We start from the raw sequence: 17,782 nt of genomic DNA, 5'->3' as shown, positions 1-17,782 counted from the left end.
GTTTTTTGTGATTGTAAAATCTAGGTAATTTTCAGAGGACAAATTGAATGTTTTGAGGGTTAAGTCGGAGGTAATCTGTAGGGGAGAGAATGGACGTGTTGGAGTAAAAACAAGGTTATCAGTAGTGGGCAGGAAGGAAGGGTTTTGGGGGTAAAACTTGAGGGGAGGGCATGAACATTTTGAGATAAAATTAAGGTAACCGGAGTGGACGGGAAGAAGAAATTGTGGGGGTAAAATCTGAGTTAATCAGTAGGGGAGAGGAGTGACATATTGAGGTAAAACCAAAGCTGTTTGTCAGTAGTGGATAGGAAGGGAAATTGTGGGGCTAAAACTTAAGATAATCTCTAGGGGAGAGAATGGATGTATTGAGGAAAAAACGAGGTAATCACTAGTGACAGGGAAAAATCTGGGGGAAAAACTTCAGGTCATTTGTAAGGAAAAAGCATTTTGCAGGAAAAATCTGATTGAATCTTTAGGGCCAGAATGGACAATTTGGGGATAAGGTAAATGTAGCCATTGGATTTTCATGCTGGTACAATCTAGGTAGTTATCAGGGACAAAATTCATATTCTAGGTGTGAAATCTGAGGTGATCTGTAGGGGAGAGAATGAAGATTTTGAGGTAAACAGGTAATCAGTAGTGGACACATTTTTTGAGGGGTTGAGCTTGAAATAATCTGTGGGAGTCAGGTGCCTTTCAGGAGCCTCCCTGTGAAGAGCCAAGGCGCTGTCTCTGGGAGCGGTGGTGTGGAAATACCCGTCTGGACTTTCCCTGCACCCAGGTACTGCCCGAGCCCTAGGCAGGACTAAGCCCCTGTGAATAAAGAGGAATTGCATCCAGGGAAAATGGAATCGCAGAACCTGTGGTTCCCATGGAGGAAGGTGCCTGAGCAAGGGTCTGCTTTTCCTCCAGAAAAGAGCGATTCCATGGAAGCAATTCTCCTCTGTTAAAAAAAAAACCCACCCCAGCATTCCCTCGTTCTGGGCAACCCAATGCTCCTGGGGTGCTTTTCTCAAATACTTTATCCTCTTACACTTCCCGCGTCAGATTGTCCTGGAAGGGGAGTCAGGTTTCATGCCTCCCTCGTTAAAGGGGAGTAAATATGAGACCAGAGGGACCAACAAATAAAATTAGCTTTAGATTCAAAGCTTTCAAATTAGGACAAGCAATCAGCCAGAGTGGCAAAACTTTTTTAATTCTTGACAGATTTGGCAGAGTAAAAATAAAACTTATGCACATTCTTAATATTGTGTAAATACACACTATCCCTGAGCTTTGTAACGTACTTCCAGAAAAAGAAGAAAGGGAGCCTGGTATAGAATGACATTCATTAAGGACTCAGTCTTAACGTTTTCCTAGAGTCATTAACTCAGATGGGTCAGAGTCCAAGCTGGATTTTCTTCTGAGGTGCAAAACATTGTGGAGTAAGAGGAACTGTCAGGGATCTGTTCTTGCATGCTGTTGCTGAAGAAATTAGGAGTCGTATCAGAGACAGCCACTAGATTTTTTCATTGGTAGGAAAGAGCCAAAAAGGAAAAGCTGGACGAGGGAGACAGCAGGGTGTATCTCCAAGGGATGAATCTGAAAGGTAATTTTGTCATTTTTATTTAAAAGTAAGGTCCTCTGGTAATGGGATTTTTTTTTCTTGCCATCTTATAAAATAACCTCTTGTTATTGCAGAAAACACTAGCAGAAATGGACTGCACCGTGAAAGAGCAAAAACCTTCCCCTAACACCAGTTCTACTCATGCACATTCATTTGCTGACACCCTAAACCAGCAATTAAGCACTTTGTCTCCTGAAGATCTGTGTTGCACTCACAGGAGCGAACATGTAAACAAAGGCATATTGTCGTGCTCCTCTTCAGTTCAGCCATGATCCTCGTGGGCCAGTTAATCCAGTTTTATGGCCAGGTTATGCCAGCACTGCAGCACGCAGGGGCTGCACCAGGACAGATAAAGGTGTAGAGAAAGGGCTGCCTAGATTAAGACTCTGCGCAGCTCTAATCCTGCCTACGCTGAATATTCTCTCCTGTATCTCCCTATCTCACCCAAAGACTCTTCTCAGTCTGGCATGCCACTTCTCAGTAACCTCTTCCCTGATCCCAGCAGCTTCTTGCTGGGGAGAATTTGCTCCCATTACCACACCTGATTTAGCCTTTGCTCTCGCTCAGCTTCTGCACACTTAGCTGGAACCCACAGCTGCTGCCGAAAAGATGTCTGAAAACAAGTAGTTGCTAGTGGTTTGGGTTTTTGCTTTGTTTTTTGGGGTGGGGTTTTTTTTGTGGTTTTTTTGTGATTTTTTTTTTTTGGGTCATTTTCTGGTAGTTATTAATCTGCTCTGTGTTTTCTAATTGACCACCTATAAAGAGAACTTAATTCAGTCAAGCCACATAGGTGCTCTCCTTCTCCCTGTAAAGATTAGTCTGGATCTATGTCTGCATCCTCTCCTCTAGTTTTCTTTGAATGCATCTCTATCTGATGCCTTCCCCAAGGTGTCATACATCCCTGTGGCTATATATCCAGGAAAGCTGGCCAAATCATTAGTGATGAATAATTTATCAGATAAATTTTACCTCTCTTTCAATTGTGAGTGCCACATAGTGCCTGACTGGTGTCTTACTCATGAGCAACTTGCTGGAAATACTTGAAATTTGAGATAATTGGGCACAAAGATAATACAAAGCTTAGTCTTACGAGGAGCTGAGTACTCTGGATTCATTTCACAAAAAGATATAAGTAAGAAAGTTGGTTGTTCAGCTGCAGTCAGTGAGACTGGGCTCACACTGGTGGTGAAGTATGTGCTGAAACAGAGCCCAGGGCAGCGAGCAGCGAGCAGGACCCTGTGATTCTGTTCTCTGGCTGGACTTGTCAGCCACACAGACTCGCCTCTCACAGGGATTTTGCTTTAAAAAGATTTTCTGGCGGTGAAAAACAATACAGTGTTCAAAATCAACACCACATGTAAAGGGAAGAAATAGTATCTGAGGATCTTATAAAGCTCTGCAGCGTATCTGCGTCCATTGTTTTGATGGTGAACCAGATACCTCTTAATTCCTAGCCCTCCTTGGCCTGATTGACTTGTGCCCATAACCCCAAATTTTCTCTGATTGCTATGTGACCTTCTGAATTTTCTATCTCCTGCTAGAATTAATTCAGTAGTGTTTCACAGACAATTTTTTTTTTTTTCAGGTAGGGAGGCAGAGGACAAAAGAAACATGAGGTGGGAAGGCAGGGAGCAAAAGAAACAGAAATCACAGTATTTAAGCAAAAAGCACAGTGGGAAGGAAATTATCCTTTTCATGAAACAGCTCTAGTGTATAGGGAAATTAAGAGCAAACTTATCTGCTCTGCTCCAATTCCACCGTGCCACTCAGATGTGAATCCCAGATGCTGCTTTTCTCACACGATGTCCCCCTTCTCTCTATGCTGTTTTCTTCACATGAGATTTCTCTCCTACAGGAGGGCTTGTTACTAAAATTATGTTTGCTTCTGCTTTCCTTTTGGTCATCCAGATTATTAGAGGCTTCTGCCTCAAAACAGTCTTTCTTTGCCCCTTATGTTTTCATACATACATCCTCAAAAAGCCCTGTATTCCTTTCACTTGGGGACTGCACAGATTGTCTCACATTTAATTAAACTTATCTGTGTGTTTCTGTCTGTTTCCTATTTCTCATCGTCATACACTACCTGACAGAGCAACGGGCAGTCTTCTTGCTACAGCGTTATTTTTTGAACATGCTATCAATAGCAAAAGACACTGTGTCTCAAAAAGCTTGCAATTTAGAGCTGGCAGGGAAAGAACGAGGGAAAAATAGGATTAGTACCTTTTTGGTTGAGGAGGAGAAATGAAGAAAACCAACATAAAGACTGTGCGTAGTGCCTCCAGTGTCACAGCCGACATTAGTGGGACACAGACTTGCACCTAGGTGCTCTGATGCTGTGCAGTTCAGTACTTTAACCACAAAGCTGTTTTTCCTTTCTCTCCTGCGTTGTTCCACGCCCTCCTCCTGTTCCCAAGCATGGAAAAGAATCTACCCTTATCCCCAAGGCTTGGGACCCACCAGTACTGTCTCTTTCCATTATTATACTTTTCCCCCTCTTCAGATCTCCTTCCTACGCACCTTGTGAGTGCTGAGCACGAACAGCAGAAGAGAAATGGAGACTGTCCACTGCATATATTGGCTGTTTTTTTCCCCTTGCGCACTCCTCTGGCTGCCTTTGACCAGACTGCTTTCCGCCTTCGATTCTGACCCTATTCTGTTGTCTCTGGATTGGAGAAAAGATGACCCTGAATCTCCTGTTTCTGAGAGCTGTCGCCACTCCTCTGAATCTTAACGATAATAAAATTATACCAGGAAATTTGTACCATCTCATAAAACTCTGCCCCTCCCAAGTGCAGTTAACTGATTTTTTGGAGATAAGAAGCAGAGTGTGGACAAAAAAGAAGCATGTTTTTCGTTTAATATTTTTTAAAAAACCCTGTAAATCAGAACCTTCACACATCCTCAAGAAAGGGAGAGGTAATTACTAAAAGAACACTTATCTTTTCAGGTGGGGTTTTCAATCTATTTCTCACTCCTTGGTGCTTTGCCTGCACTTACTTTAGCTCAGTTTTTTTGTATGCATTTCAAAAGTTGTCATCAATGCAGCTTCCGAACCTTCTGATTTTAACCAGTTACATCTTGCAAATCACCAGCTTTGAGGATTTAGGAAACTATTGCTGTGGTTTTTTAGCAATGGTAAACTAAAGCAGAAAAATTAAGAAACTTGTCTTTGGTTGCACGTGTAGCTGGGTAGCACAAGAAGATGAGCCCCCAGTTCTCTCTATTGTGCCTTGATTGAAGGACCCTGTTCAGCAGTTGCTGTTCCTCTCCCAGAGACCCACAGGGCTGGCTGCAGCCTTACCTGTTTCTCTGCTCTGAGAGGGATGACAATGGGGTCCTACAACTTGATTCAGATCTCTAAAGAGTGGGATTTGCAATTGCCTGATTCAAGTTGCCACTCAAAACTGTCACAGTGCTTTCAGTGGTTTTCTCTTCCTCCCCTTACTACAGCAAAACCCTTAAAAATACCTGTTTTTGTTAGGATGATTATTAGCTGACACTTGGGAAAAGCTCAGATACTAAAGCAAGAGTGCCAGCAGTGTGACAAACTTGGGTAGAAGGGCAAATTCTGGTTTGTACCCATATGAAAACCAGGGCTGAACTCCTTTTTTTGGCCAGTTGTACAGCATGCTTTCTGCTGTAGACCTTGGGAATGCTTTGGTGCTGCTTACATGAGGAACCAAATTGTTTTTGACCTCAGTGAAGAGGGGGCCAAGAGGGACACATCTGATGCCTTTTAGCAACCGCAAGGTTTTCTGTAGAATAGACATAGGCTATGAAACAAACACACAGCTGGAGTTAGGGTGCTTTTGAAAACATTGTCTTTATTCTTTACCTCCCTTTCTTCCAGGACAGCTCTTTGCTTATTCCCTCTTCAGAAAGGGACTTTTCTGTCACACAGCCTAGCCTGGCTGGAGATTAGGGATTCTCTCTGCCCCTTCATCCTTGAATATTTCCTTTTAATTTCACAGTTTAAATTCCAATTGTGTAATTACATTCTGCCTACCCCAAATTCCTCTGTAATTTCAATTGGACACGGTGTCCTTCACTCTCTAGGCAGAACTCTTGCAGTGCTGTGGGGCACTGTTAATAGGCTGCCACGCTCCACTCTAGTCCCATTTCATGTAAATGGGGAAAGAGAATGGACCTGGATCCCTTTGAACTAAAACTGCTGCTCCATACAGGCGAGACAGGGGTTGCTACAGAGTGACAAGGCAGTCTTGCCCCATGGCAATACACCGGGCAGTTTTTACAATGCCTCAGTCTGAACAGATTTTTGGAGTAAAAGTCTAAATCTGTCTGGAAGTATTTCTCCCCCACAACACCATACCCTTTGATCACAAATAAAGCTGTACAGAGACACCCAAAACACTACTTCACTGAATTTATGTGGCCTAAGAGTACCTGCTCACACCGTTTAACATGGCAGAAGTGCCATAGTGATTTAATTTAGGTCCAGGGAGTTGTGTAGCAATGAGAGGGCATACAGCACAGATGCCTAGTTCAGTAAAATGCTTTACAAGAACTGGCAAGTCCCATGCATTTTATGACCCAACCCGAATACTGCCTGCAGATTTTGCTGTGTCAGCATTTCCCCTCAATCCTTATGCTGGTGGTGATCACCTGAGTCCCCCATCCCAACTTCTTTTATCACAACACTCCCTTTTTGTGTGTTGCTATCTGCTTTACATCAGTGTGAAATCATTTCTACTTCTTTCTTCTTCTTCTTCTGCCTCCTTCTTGTTTTCAAGTTCCTTCTTCACTGTGGCACAGGCGCTTACTTATTCAGTGTGCCTGCATGCAGCCCTTCGGGTATCAGAGACATTCATCTTTTGGATTACCACCACCTTCTGCTGTAGTCTTCTCTGGAAACTCAGGGAAGAGAAGGGAGGGAGCATGTGCGGGTGGGAGAATGCTCCTCCTTTGCCTTGTCTCATAGAACTTCATCTCTCTGTACAAATTCTCTGGCAAGCTCAGGGAAAGGAGTTGTTCACCAGGTTTAGAGTGATGTTCTACACAGGTCAGCAAAAGGAATTAGTTTACTTTAGAAACTGGAATTATTTGATGTTTGATCATCTTCAGCCACGAGCAATTTTCTTTTCATCATGTGTATGCCATTGTCAGAGGAACATGGGGCTGACTCCGTAACTGGTGACACAGTCCTTTAACAAAGTTCATTTCCTTTCACTGCAAGACTACCCTAGGTAGTCCTCCTACCACAGAATGATAGATCTTAACTTGAAATAAACATCCAGCCCCTTGCTGGCAGTGCTGTATCTACATGGAACCTCAGTTACTTTGAATTTTGATGGGACTTCTTTATATATTCCAGACGTTTGGTCCTGCTCCCAAGGGATGTCTTTATGCCTGCTCCCGTGTTGGCAGACCCGAGGCTGCTGTTTGCATCTCTAGCAGCAGACAGATCAGGTGAGATCAAGGAGACCATATTTCCATGTTTCCTTGCTTAGCTTACACTGTTAAAAGTGAGTTGTTGTTAGGAGGAAACAGAGCATGTAATAACTTGAGTTGGGTTTTATTTGGCTTTGAGTCATAAATCTTAAAGGAAAGGAAAGAGCCATCATGTTCATCCCCAAGTTTGTCATACAATCAGCAAGGGGCAAGGCAGTAGTGTGGGCAAGAAAATGAAACATGTGAAGGTACAAGTGCCAGCGGGGGGAAGTCACTGTTGCTTATTGTCAGTTTTGGTGTGACACAGAAAGTTCAGCTAATCCTCTTAGTTACAGAGACACACGGGTGGGGGGAGATTGTTATCTCAAGCAATTTGCTGGCTCTACTCCTTTTTTCCTTCGAGTTTCTTTTCGCCTAATTGAGCAGCATTTCTTCCTGGGACTCGTTTGCAATAATCCTGGGGCCTCATCTGGGAAAACACTGAAAAATATAGAAAGGAGAAGCAGCCCGAGCAAGGCAGCTTGTATCACCGTGGGTTTCTCTCCTCAGAAAGGTATCAGGTTTGGCTCCAAGTGCTGAGGATTAAAAATAAGATAAAGATTCAAAGTGAAAGAGAATTGTCTGTTAATCAGGGCAAGTGATCTCTCTGCAAGTTGTATCTCATTCATGTGCTAGAAGGACAGGTAACCATTCAGAAAACGAGGACCTTGGTGGTCTGAGGATGGAGCAGGAGCTGAGAATTCCACTGGAGTACATCAGAAATGTGTTGATTCCATTTTCATTGCCAGAGGGGTGTATCTGCAGTAAATCTAATCAAGAGTCAAAAGGTGAATGAGAACAATAACTGGGGAGTTTGTTTTTATTTATCCAGGAGATAAGGATTCAACAACAGGAATAGAATGAGAAAAAGATGCCTCTTTCTGAGCAGACAATTATTCCACCCACGCTCACTCATCATCAAGATTTTAATATTCTATTACTAAGGCTATTTAACAGTTTCTCAGCCTCAAGGCCGCTAATGTTTGTGCAGATACTCTGCCAGTTGCCACAGGTGTCTATTTACAAGAGACCTGAGTAATTAACGTGGGATAGTCCTGAAGATGGCAGTAGCCAAGAGCTATTCTTCAGTAGACTCCACACCTTCTTCCTGATGCTGGAGCAGAGTTGGTATTACCAACATTTGAATACATTTGAAAACCTGATTTCCATATGCAGACAGAGCCTTAGTCCTTGAAGGCACAGATTGTTTCTAGGGAAGTAAAGGCTCTGTTTCCCAAGCCCCAGTGATTCGCCCTGGAGAAGTTACACATACCACTGTTCAGCTGGCTGCATTACTAAGGTGCTGGAGATAGTTATCCCAAAGAAGAGGTGGCTGAATGAGTGGTGTGGCCAGTGCAAACTGTTCAGCTCACAGCCTGATACATTTACTAATATAAATCTGATTTCAGCTGATACCAATTTACTGTGATATCATGGACTGAGAACTGCAGACATGAGTGATTTAATTCAAGATCATATCAATTTATTTTGCTGTGGTGGCTAAAGAATTTATTACTTCTAGCTGTGGAGAGGGGTTACCTTTTCGGCTGGGATGGCTAAATCAAGCAGGGACTGCCAGAGCCATCAGATGAGAGAGAAAGGACCAGAGTGGACATCAATCACAAACCAGCTGTAAAACAAGTACTATAGTGCTTTTAAGAGAAAAGATGTTCTGCTGATGTCCTGCTAGCACAGGACAAGGAAGTGAGGAGCTTGGTATGTATGTTGTATCTAGACATTCAAAGAGAATGTCTTAAGTTCTTCAGTCTTTCTCTAGTGTTGCTAATCTGGGCCTTTGGAACACCTCTGGACTCACAGGTCCAGAGGCCATGCCTGGACCTGGCCTGTGACACAAACATGGTGCCTGTTGCTGGTTTCCAAAAACAAAGGAATCCCCAAGGCTGGATCAAACAAGACTCACAGTGTGTTTCAGCAGGTTTTTGAGTCAGATACTCAGAGAATAAGGGCCCCAGCATGTGCCTTGAGGTTGCTTTGGTGTGTTTCTATGCACACCATAGACAATAACTGCATTTCCTTATTTCACGCCCATGTTGTGAAAATAAATGCATTAAGAAGTGAAATTGCCAGAAGGTACAGAGGTGAGAGCATCTTTGGTGGATTTACTTCCTTTGTTTCTTAAACCACATTGGTAGAATTTGATCTGAACTAATATTTGTTTTTTCAAACTGCATTAATATCTGGTTAGATTGTGTGCGGGAGCAGGAGCAGGAAGAAAGGAACTTGTACCTGTGCTATGCACAAAGCCCTTGGACCACAAGAAATGCAGGGAATGCACCATGATGAGTTATCTGGGATTCTGGGAGCTTCAAAAAACACAAGGAGTAAGGACAGGGCAGGAATTGCTGGATTCCTGGATCTGTCTCTTCCTTCTGCAGGTCTGCACAGCTTGCTAGTTACATGCAGGACTATACCATGCTCTTTAACCCTCTCAGAGAGCTTTTCAGCTTGTGACGCTGAAAATACATGGAAAAGTCACATTTTTTAGCCACAGATAATGCTTTCTGAATCCACTTCTGTAGTATTAGACTGCAGCTCTGAGAGTGAGATAGCATTCACAGTTGCAGAGACTGTGCAGAAATTAAACATTTATAAAATGCGTACATAACGAATTTTAAAAATAGGTTTAATAAATATTTGTGTATTTATATGTCAGATGGTGTTAGATTAATAAGAAAATGAATGTCTAAAACCACTGAAGAAAAAGACAGAATTGCAGCAGAATATCATGAATGAAAAAACATTTACCACTCTGAATAGGACCATCATATTTCCCAACAGCAGAACCCCATCCTCCCCTAATTCCCCCCTCCCTTTCCCCTCCCTCCTCAAACACATACGCATACACTATGGGAGGAATGACAGCTGTTCTTCATGGAATGACAGCCCAGGGATATTGCATCCTCCCTTAAAAAAAAACCAGGCAAGGTACAGAATAAGGTCAGTGAAGGGAGACAAAGGGGTCTCCCAGAGATGGCAAAGGGTAATTTATTGACAGATGAGATAGACGTTACTACAGAAAAATATTAAATGGATTCTTTTCCCCTGTCTTTAGAAGGGAAGAAACGTGGGAAGGGTTAGGAAGGACAGATGCCAGAAATAGAGACAAATTTCCCAGGAGAGGAAGAAGAAATCCTGAAGGAAATTAGGATCACAACACAGAAAAAAAAAAAAAAAGTATTAAAAAAAAAATAAAAATCAGAGCTTCTAAAAAGCTACAAAATTCTGTCCTAGAATTCTGTATAGAAACAACAAAAAAAGGCAGCGGAGAAGGAACCCCACCAGTGTTGGCAGCCTTGCTTCAAAGGCATTCAGTGAGAGAAGGAAGTGCTGGTAAAACACAGCACCTGATTAAAAGGCAGTGTTTGAAAAGGGCTGTCGGGAAATTACAGAGCTGTGCACGCTCCCGACGTCAGCAGCGAGGAAGACTCTGGGAGCACGAATCAAAGGGAGGCTGAGGGAGCATGTGAAGCATGGAGATTTTATTAGGGGCAGGAGTGAGAAAGGGTTCACATAATGGGAGCAGCCAAGCTCTGCAGATGGGAGGAAAGGAAAAGCCAGGTCTTCTGGTGCAATAAACTGGCATAGTGCTGTCAACTTTGACAGTATGTCAGTTCTCACTGCAAGGAAAGAATCCAAGTGAGAGGCTTAAATAGTGGATGTTGTGAATATAGCTTCTCTGGCCTAGAGAACTTCCCTCCAGATAATTGCACAGGAGAGGGCAGAAAAAGACAGTGTACCAGTGCACTCTGGTTGGGGTTCTGTAATTCCATGTTCTCTCCAGCCAAAGACATGTTCCTAGAGCTTGTAACCTCAGAAGGGTTCGTGATTTTCACCTGTAAGGGCCGGACTGACAACAGAGGAATCACCAAAGAAAATTTCCACAAAGATAAAAGCAGCAGAATAAAAGAAATTTGGAGGAAAACAGATTTAATTTACATTTACAAGCAGGAATAGGTTTAAGCCAAACAGTATTTTATTCTTCTTCAAGCAAGGAACATGATATTCACAGTGTGTAACTCAGTCCCTATGGTAGAATATGGGAATAGGATAACTTTCAGTGTGTCCACTGTAATGTGCCTCATGCAGTATCTTTCTGATTGTGTCACTGCCTGCATAAATCCTGTCCAGACCTTTCCCTCAGAGCAGGTTCTTCTGCCCATTCACTCATCTCACCTAAACCCCTCCCATTCCAGCGAGCACACACAATGGGCTCTTACCATGTTCAAGTCCAGCAGAAGCACAGGGTATTGCATCGCCCTGTGTTGTCAGCTGCCTGCTCTCCAAACTGACAGAATTAATGCTAAACATAGGTTTTAAATTACCTAGATGGGGAGCATTCATCCCATCTCTATAACTGCCCATGCTCAGGCTGAAGGGAATAATAGCCAGGCTACATTGGATTTGAAGCTTTGATACTCCAGAGGCATTTGCAATCTTTTGAGCCTTGAGAGCCTTTGAGCCTAGGACAAAGCAAAAATAAAAGCTGTCGTTTTGCTGAGTTTCACTGTTAAATGCTAAGGAAGTGTTAAATGCTAAAGCAGGCTAGTACTTCCAGACAGTGATTTAGCCCAGCTTTCTGCTGGCTAGGAGGGTGCTGCATGCTCAAGTACAATCTGCCACACAGAGCCAAGAACAATCTGATTGTTTCTGAATCACTTCTCAAACAGAAAAACACAGGTAAAACTGCCAGTTTTGCCAGGAATGTATGTCCCATCCATGTGATGGCCTATAATTATATTTGAAACCACCTGTACCGTAAGTGTGACCCAGATCCGAAAGATGATTGCAGCGCTGTAAAATTCAGTGCAGCATATTTTAGGGACAGGCTGCAATTACACTGGATTATGATGGATAAACATGAACCTGCCATGAGAAATTTCTCCCCAGCCTGTGCTCACAGACCTGAGGTGACCTTCAGTTCTTATCCACAGACAAGACATAGCCCATAAGCAACAAGTGACAAAAGGCCTTTTTCAACTCAGTAGCTCAGTGTTCAGGCCGTCTCAGAAGATAGCATTTTAACTCACTAAGAGAACCTGAATCTGGGTCCAAGGAAGTGTCAGGCTCTTTCCCTGTGCTGTTGATTATTCTGTTAAAGAGTCCCAAATCAAATATTTCCTTTTGAAATGGTTATTTAAGTATTTGGGCCAAAAAGGCACAGTGCTGCTGCTTTGCAAGGTAGCAGCCAGGACTTGGGAGCCATAACTTGGGAGGGGAAAAGCCTGCACTGATGAATACTCTTTCACATCACACACTCTCCTGAAACATATGTCTGCCCCTCACAGGCAAAAGCTTTAATCACCAGTTTAGAAAGTTGTGCTTGTGCTCTCTGGAGCCAGTGCGTGTTTAATTGTGCCTCAGAGAGGTGAGTGATTGCTCATGGAGAATGTTTGTTAGCAAGGTGAATTTTGCCCTATCTTTTGAAATTTCCTGCAGACTGCTGCTGCTGCAGTATCCATATACAACACTGTGCTCAGTTTCTCGGTCTCAAACACACTGACAGATGCAGTCTCTTTCTCCCAGACTGTGTCTTTTTCATTCATTTAACTTGCAAGTCTTTTAGGGTGAGAACATCTAGAATTGTGCTGCATGTTGTACATGCTGCAGTGGGGTCCTGGTGCTAGTTAAGACCTCTGGATATTAATGTAGTGACAGTAAATATCTGTATCCTTAGCTATCTATCAGCCCAAAAGGATGATGAGAAACAATAGGTCATAAAGGCAAAATATTTTTAAAGTATTTAGTATGGGCATGGATGTAAGATGAAAAAGATTCTCACCCACAAAGGGCAGGAAAAGCACAGCATCTCCCTGCAAGCTTTTGGAACGATTCTCTGGCAGAGCCCTTCTGTAGCGTTGTGACAGGCAGGGGTAGCCATGCTGCTTGTAAAGAAGGTTTGTGGTCTTAAAGGTAAGCTATACTGCCAGTTTAAAATGCCAGTTCTGTGTGTGGCATGCAAAGTGCAACAGTTCTTGGGGACAAGTGAAAAAATGAGCTGAAGGCAAATTTCTGTTCCTGTTTCCCCATGAATAAAGTGGACATTATGCTCCCTATTAACTTCAGCACACAATACTGAAATTCTCTGGCATCTTCTGATGGAATATGCCTATTTTTGAAATTCAACATTTGTACTTTTTCCTTAACTGGATATTTTTTTTGTTAAACATAGGATTATCTTATCAGAAAGATTTCTGAAGGTCTCTGCCTTTTTTCTTAGTGCTTTTGCAATGAATGGCTATGCTTTCTTTTTGCAAAATACAGACTATTTCACTGAAAATTTCGAGGACAAAAATCATTTCTACTTAGCAGTAGCATTAAAACCCTTGAATTGGGCCACATTCTGCTGCCAATGCAGTTTTGAGCACACTCAGAAAATATTTTGAACAGCAGGGAAGAATAGCGATTACCACCTCACAGTCTCTTAAAGGTGTGAATATTGTGGGTTATTTTCCCTTTGACTGTTTATGGCCTATTTACAGTATAATCACACCAAATCAAGGTTATAACATGCCTTTATTTTTTTCTTTTAGTGAAAATAGAATCCAGCATTTTTATTTTTTTTATTTACTCTAGCTCCCCCTATAAGCTAAGGCATTTTTAGGCACCAAGCAAGAATGATCTCTTCTCCAAGGCATTTGTACCTGAAGGAGAAACAAGGAGAAAGGTGGCTAGGAAAAATATTAGGCAAGTTATTTACACTTTCTATACACTTGCAACAGCTATGCTGTTGTAAACATGGCCAAAAAATGGAATAAAGGGTACTTAATTGTGGAGAGAAGACAGATTTGCCAGTTTTGCCCAGAAATAAGGGATTATTTTACAGCATGTAAGCATCATCAGACCAAGCTGTGGATACATGTATTAGGTCAGTTCAGTGAAATAATATTCTTATCACCCTTTACATACCAGACAGTGGCCCTGTGTAAGTAGATTAGAAGAGAACAGTCGTAGAATCATAGAATGTTTTGGGTTTGAAGTGACCATAAAGGTCATCCAGTTCCAACCCCCCTGCAATGAGCAGGGACACCTTCCACTAGACCAGGTTGCTCAGAGCCCCATCCAACCAGACCCTGAATGCTTCCAGGGATGGAACTTCCCTAGGCAACCTGTGCCAGGGCCTCACCACCCTCACAGTAAGGAATTTCTTCCCAATATTTAATATAAATCTACCCCACTATTTAATATAAATCTACACTTTTTCAGTTTTAAATGGTCACCCCACTTCCTATCACTACATTTCCTGATAAACAGTAACAACAACCACTTTTGTTTGTTTTTGTTTGTCTGCTTAAGACCTCGGCCTTTCTGTGACTCAGACTCCTGATTTGGCCAACCCAGCTCATGCTAAGGCCTCATGTGTGCTGGGAGCAGCAGCATTGGATTGAAGCAGAGCCATGTAGGCAGGACAGGTAGCCAGGAAGAACTAAATGGCCTTTATGCAGCCATGGTGAAAACAGTGATTTTAGCTGAATTGAAAGGAATAGCACCTCTTGCTCCAGGAGCTTGACAACCCTGCCCAGCAGAATTGCATCCTTGGGAGGTGATTTGGGAGCCTGCACACTTCTGAAATGTGACTAATGGAAGCTGAGGGGATGTGGGAATCTTTAGCGTTGGCCATTAAGACAAGCTTAAGTGGTATTACTCTCCAAGAGGTCCTTCAGTGCAGGCTGGCAGATTTACCACTATACATCCTAGAGGGTAAAAACCAAGGGAGATCCTCAGCTAGAGAAAATGTAAAAGAGCCAGCCTATCTCCATGTGAAAGACAAAAGGGGAAATTGAGAAACATGGTCAGTTGCTACTGAGTGTAAAAGATGAGGGAAAATGCGTTTAGAGAAGAAGCTGTCTCTGAGATGCCAACTTTCCTTTTGTGGCAATGGACAAGTTTTCCTCTTTTATTTCTCATAACCCTCTGGGATCTGTGTTTGGAGACAGGGTGACACCATATGTTCAAAGGTGTTAAAAATGACAATATAATATTGGCTTTCACATTTATGTATTAGCTTTTACATTATTGATCATAAATATTTAGATACGGTACAATTTGTAACTCCCTTTGGCTGCTTATTAGTGTAACACAATCTATTGGGTTTTGCACCGTGTAGCTTGTAGAAATAGTGGTGTGATGAATGTATTCTATCGTAGGCCTTAGCAAAACACAAAATGTTAAAATGCTCCTATGTAACTAAGGGAATAGTGTAGGGCAATTATGCTTGTTTCCCCACATCTGCTGACCGACCCCTCCAAGTGATAAGATAACAGTGACACAAACCAGAGCATGGAGAAGAATTATAGAAGAACTTGTTAACTCCTTATCAGGGAGTGTGAAACAACAGGACGGAAACACAAGAAGAAATAAAATATATGGACTTAACCCACAGGATCTCATGCAGATAAGTTAGAGTGTAAAATCAAGGAAAAGAGTTCCTGAAACATCAAAAAGCTCACAGGAATGTTTGAATAACGTGAATAACGTTTGAAACACATGAATATGCATGCACCTCAGTAATGTAACAGTATACAGATAACACTGTCTTAATCTGCTGGTGTGTCCTTTGGCCAATAGCTAAAAACACCCCAGCACTAGACATTGTCCCTTTTTATCCCCTCATTAAACTTTTAAAAATTCTGAAGAGTAAGCTCGGTTTTTCACAAAGGGATAGAGCATGCAAGTACTGTGAGCTCAGGGATACATACAAACCTACCAGCATGAAACCTAGACTGGATATTTAAGAAACTAAGGTGGGTGCTACTCACACTGCTGAGGATCCCAGTCCCAAGATGATGGTTCCAAGTTAATGATCCATCCCTACCTTACAACATTCCTCACTGACACAGGAATCCAGGCATCCATGGCACGTCAGTATACTTAAAAAAGGGCAGCCTCTGCTTTGCAAACAGTCAAGTTTCTATTGCAGGCCAAAATGGGAAACCCAGCAACCACCCTCTGGTCAGGGCAAAGCTGATTCTGTCTAAGGGACAGACAATCCACCTGACCTTACTTTTGGGTGCCCTTAATATACTGGGCATAGATGTATTGAAGGGTCAGTGTGAGGAAAATGGGAAATAGGGACATCACCCCTTCTGCCCCCAAGCTTATCTCCTACAGATACATCTCTGACTGCTAATCTGTTGCAAACAGCTGCTCCTTTACCCCATAGTAAGGCAGTTAATATTCCACAATACACATTACCTTCTGGTGCTATTTGTCCTGTTACTGAATTGATAAAGGAGCTGGAAGAACAGGGAATTATTGTCACGTCTCATTTCCCCTACAATTCTCCTTTATGACCGGTAAAAAAAATCTAATGGCAAGTGGCAACTAACAGGAGATTACAGAGCCTTGAACACTGCCACTGAGCTGCTCACTGCAGCTGTTCCCTGTATGAATGACACAGTCATTTTTCTTAATGAACAATCTCCTGTGCTCAGCCAACAACAGCAGGATGCTTTGAACACCTCAGCCTGGTATCCAGGAGATCGGGTGTGATTTCAACACCCATCACTTGGAAAAGTCCAGACCTCTCTGCCACACTTTTGAGGGAAAGGAATATGGGAAACAGTGGATACTGTGGGAGTGAAATTAATAATTTCTGAGACTTGGATATGATACAAAACCTATCTCTTCTTTCCCTTTCCCTAGGAATTGTTGAACTTCTGGACAAATAAGTGAAAGCTGTCATTCAACCTGCATACAACTGGAAAGTGTTCATCTATAAAGTACATTTAAGCATTCCTTGGAACTTCATTAATGCTTTTTGTGGTATAGTGCTATCACCTGTGATAATGTTGACAATGTCTAAAAAGTCAAAAGCTTTCATGTGCTGGACAATTCTAATCCTCACCTTGAGGCATCTGGCATTGTGTCATATAAATGTTGATGTCCTATGTGATGGCCAAACAAATCCACAGAATCTGGGCTTTGCTGGACTCGAGATTATGAGCAGCCATCTCTGTACAATAGGGATAAGGACCTAGGCAGGAATATCTGACTTTGGATTCCTAAATAGTTTTTGGGTAGTAGAAAATAGCTTGATTTTCATCCATGTTCAGTGTTTAAGAACCCCAAATTATGCCAATACCTAATTAGTGAACTTCAGTGAAAGAAAAATCTCCCTTAGACTATAATGGAATTGTTTTCTTAGGACTACTGTCATACTTCTACAGCTTTAAAAAAAATATATAGTTATATATATATGGGGAAGTATTGATGAACAGTAGTTTCAACCAAGAGTTGACTTTCCTAGTGTGCTCCAGGCTGAAATCTCTGAAAAGCAAAAATGTTCACTTGCAAGCTATCTCCACAGCCCAGATCAGCAGGCAGCAATTAGTTTCCCAGGCACTCACTCTTCTTTCCATCTTCCTGATGGATATTTCATCTGAGTTTATGCTCTCCTCCCTCGCCTTCTCTTCAGCCTCTCTGCCTCTCTTTCCAATAAGGCTATGATCTGTCACAGACTCTCAATGGACAAGACCTATACATCCCATCACTGTCATAGGCAGTTACATGAGACAGGCCAGGATGAAAAGCGGTTTGGAAGGGAGAGAAGCCGTCATGCTTCAGGGCATAGAGTTGAACTCTAACCAAGGAGGAGAGATGAAGGAGGGCTTTGGGCCAGAAGGGGAGAAATTTTTACTCAGGGCAGGTTATTCCATAATTACCCACTTAAACTTTCTTTATACCTTTCTGAGGTGAATCTGGTTCTGG

At 42.4% G+C, this 17,782-nt stretch overlaps 1 protein-coding gene across 2 annotated transcripts in view; it reads left to right on the top strand.

Annotated features, from left to right (window-relative positions):
- Positions 1 to 14: 14 nt before the first annotated feature.
- Positions 15 to 17,782, top strand: part of GPA33 (glycoprotein A33) — a 51,191-nt gene continuing 33,423 nt past the window's right edge. Inside the window, exons 1-4 of one of the 2 annotated variants that reach the window (XM_033518695.1) lie at positions 15 to 781; positions 1,519 to 1,588; positions 6,939 to 7,033; positions 16,718 to 16,794. The gene's annotated coding sequence lies outside the window, so the exon portion shown is untranslated. Of the gene's footprint in view, positions 782 to 1,385; positions 1,589 to 6,938; positions 7,034 to 16,717; positions 16,795 to 17,782 lie in introns of those variants that run through there. The other variant, XM_033518699.1, reaches the window with a different exon arrangement.

Source organism: Parus major, chromosome 1 (genome assembly GCF_001522545.3).
Source record: "Parus major isolate Abel chromosome 1, Parus_major1.1, whole genome shotgun sequence".
In the NCBI taxonomy this organism is placed as follows: domain Eukaryota; kingdom Metazoa; phylum Chordata; class Aves; order Passeriformes; family Paridae; genus Parus; species Parus major.
This window is presented reverse-complemented; position numbering and strand designations above follow the sequence as displayed.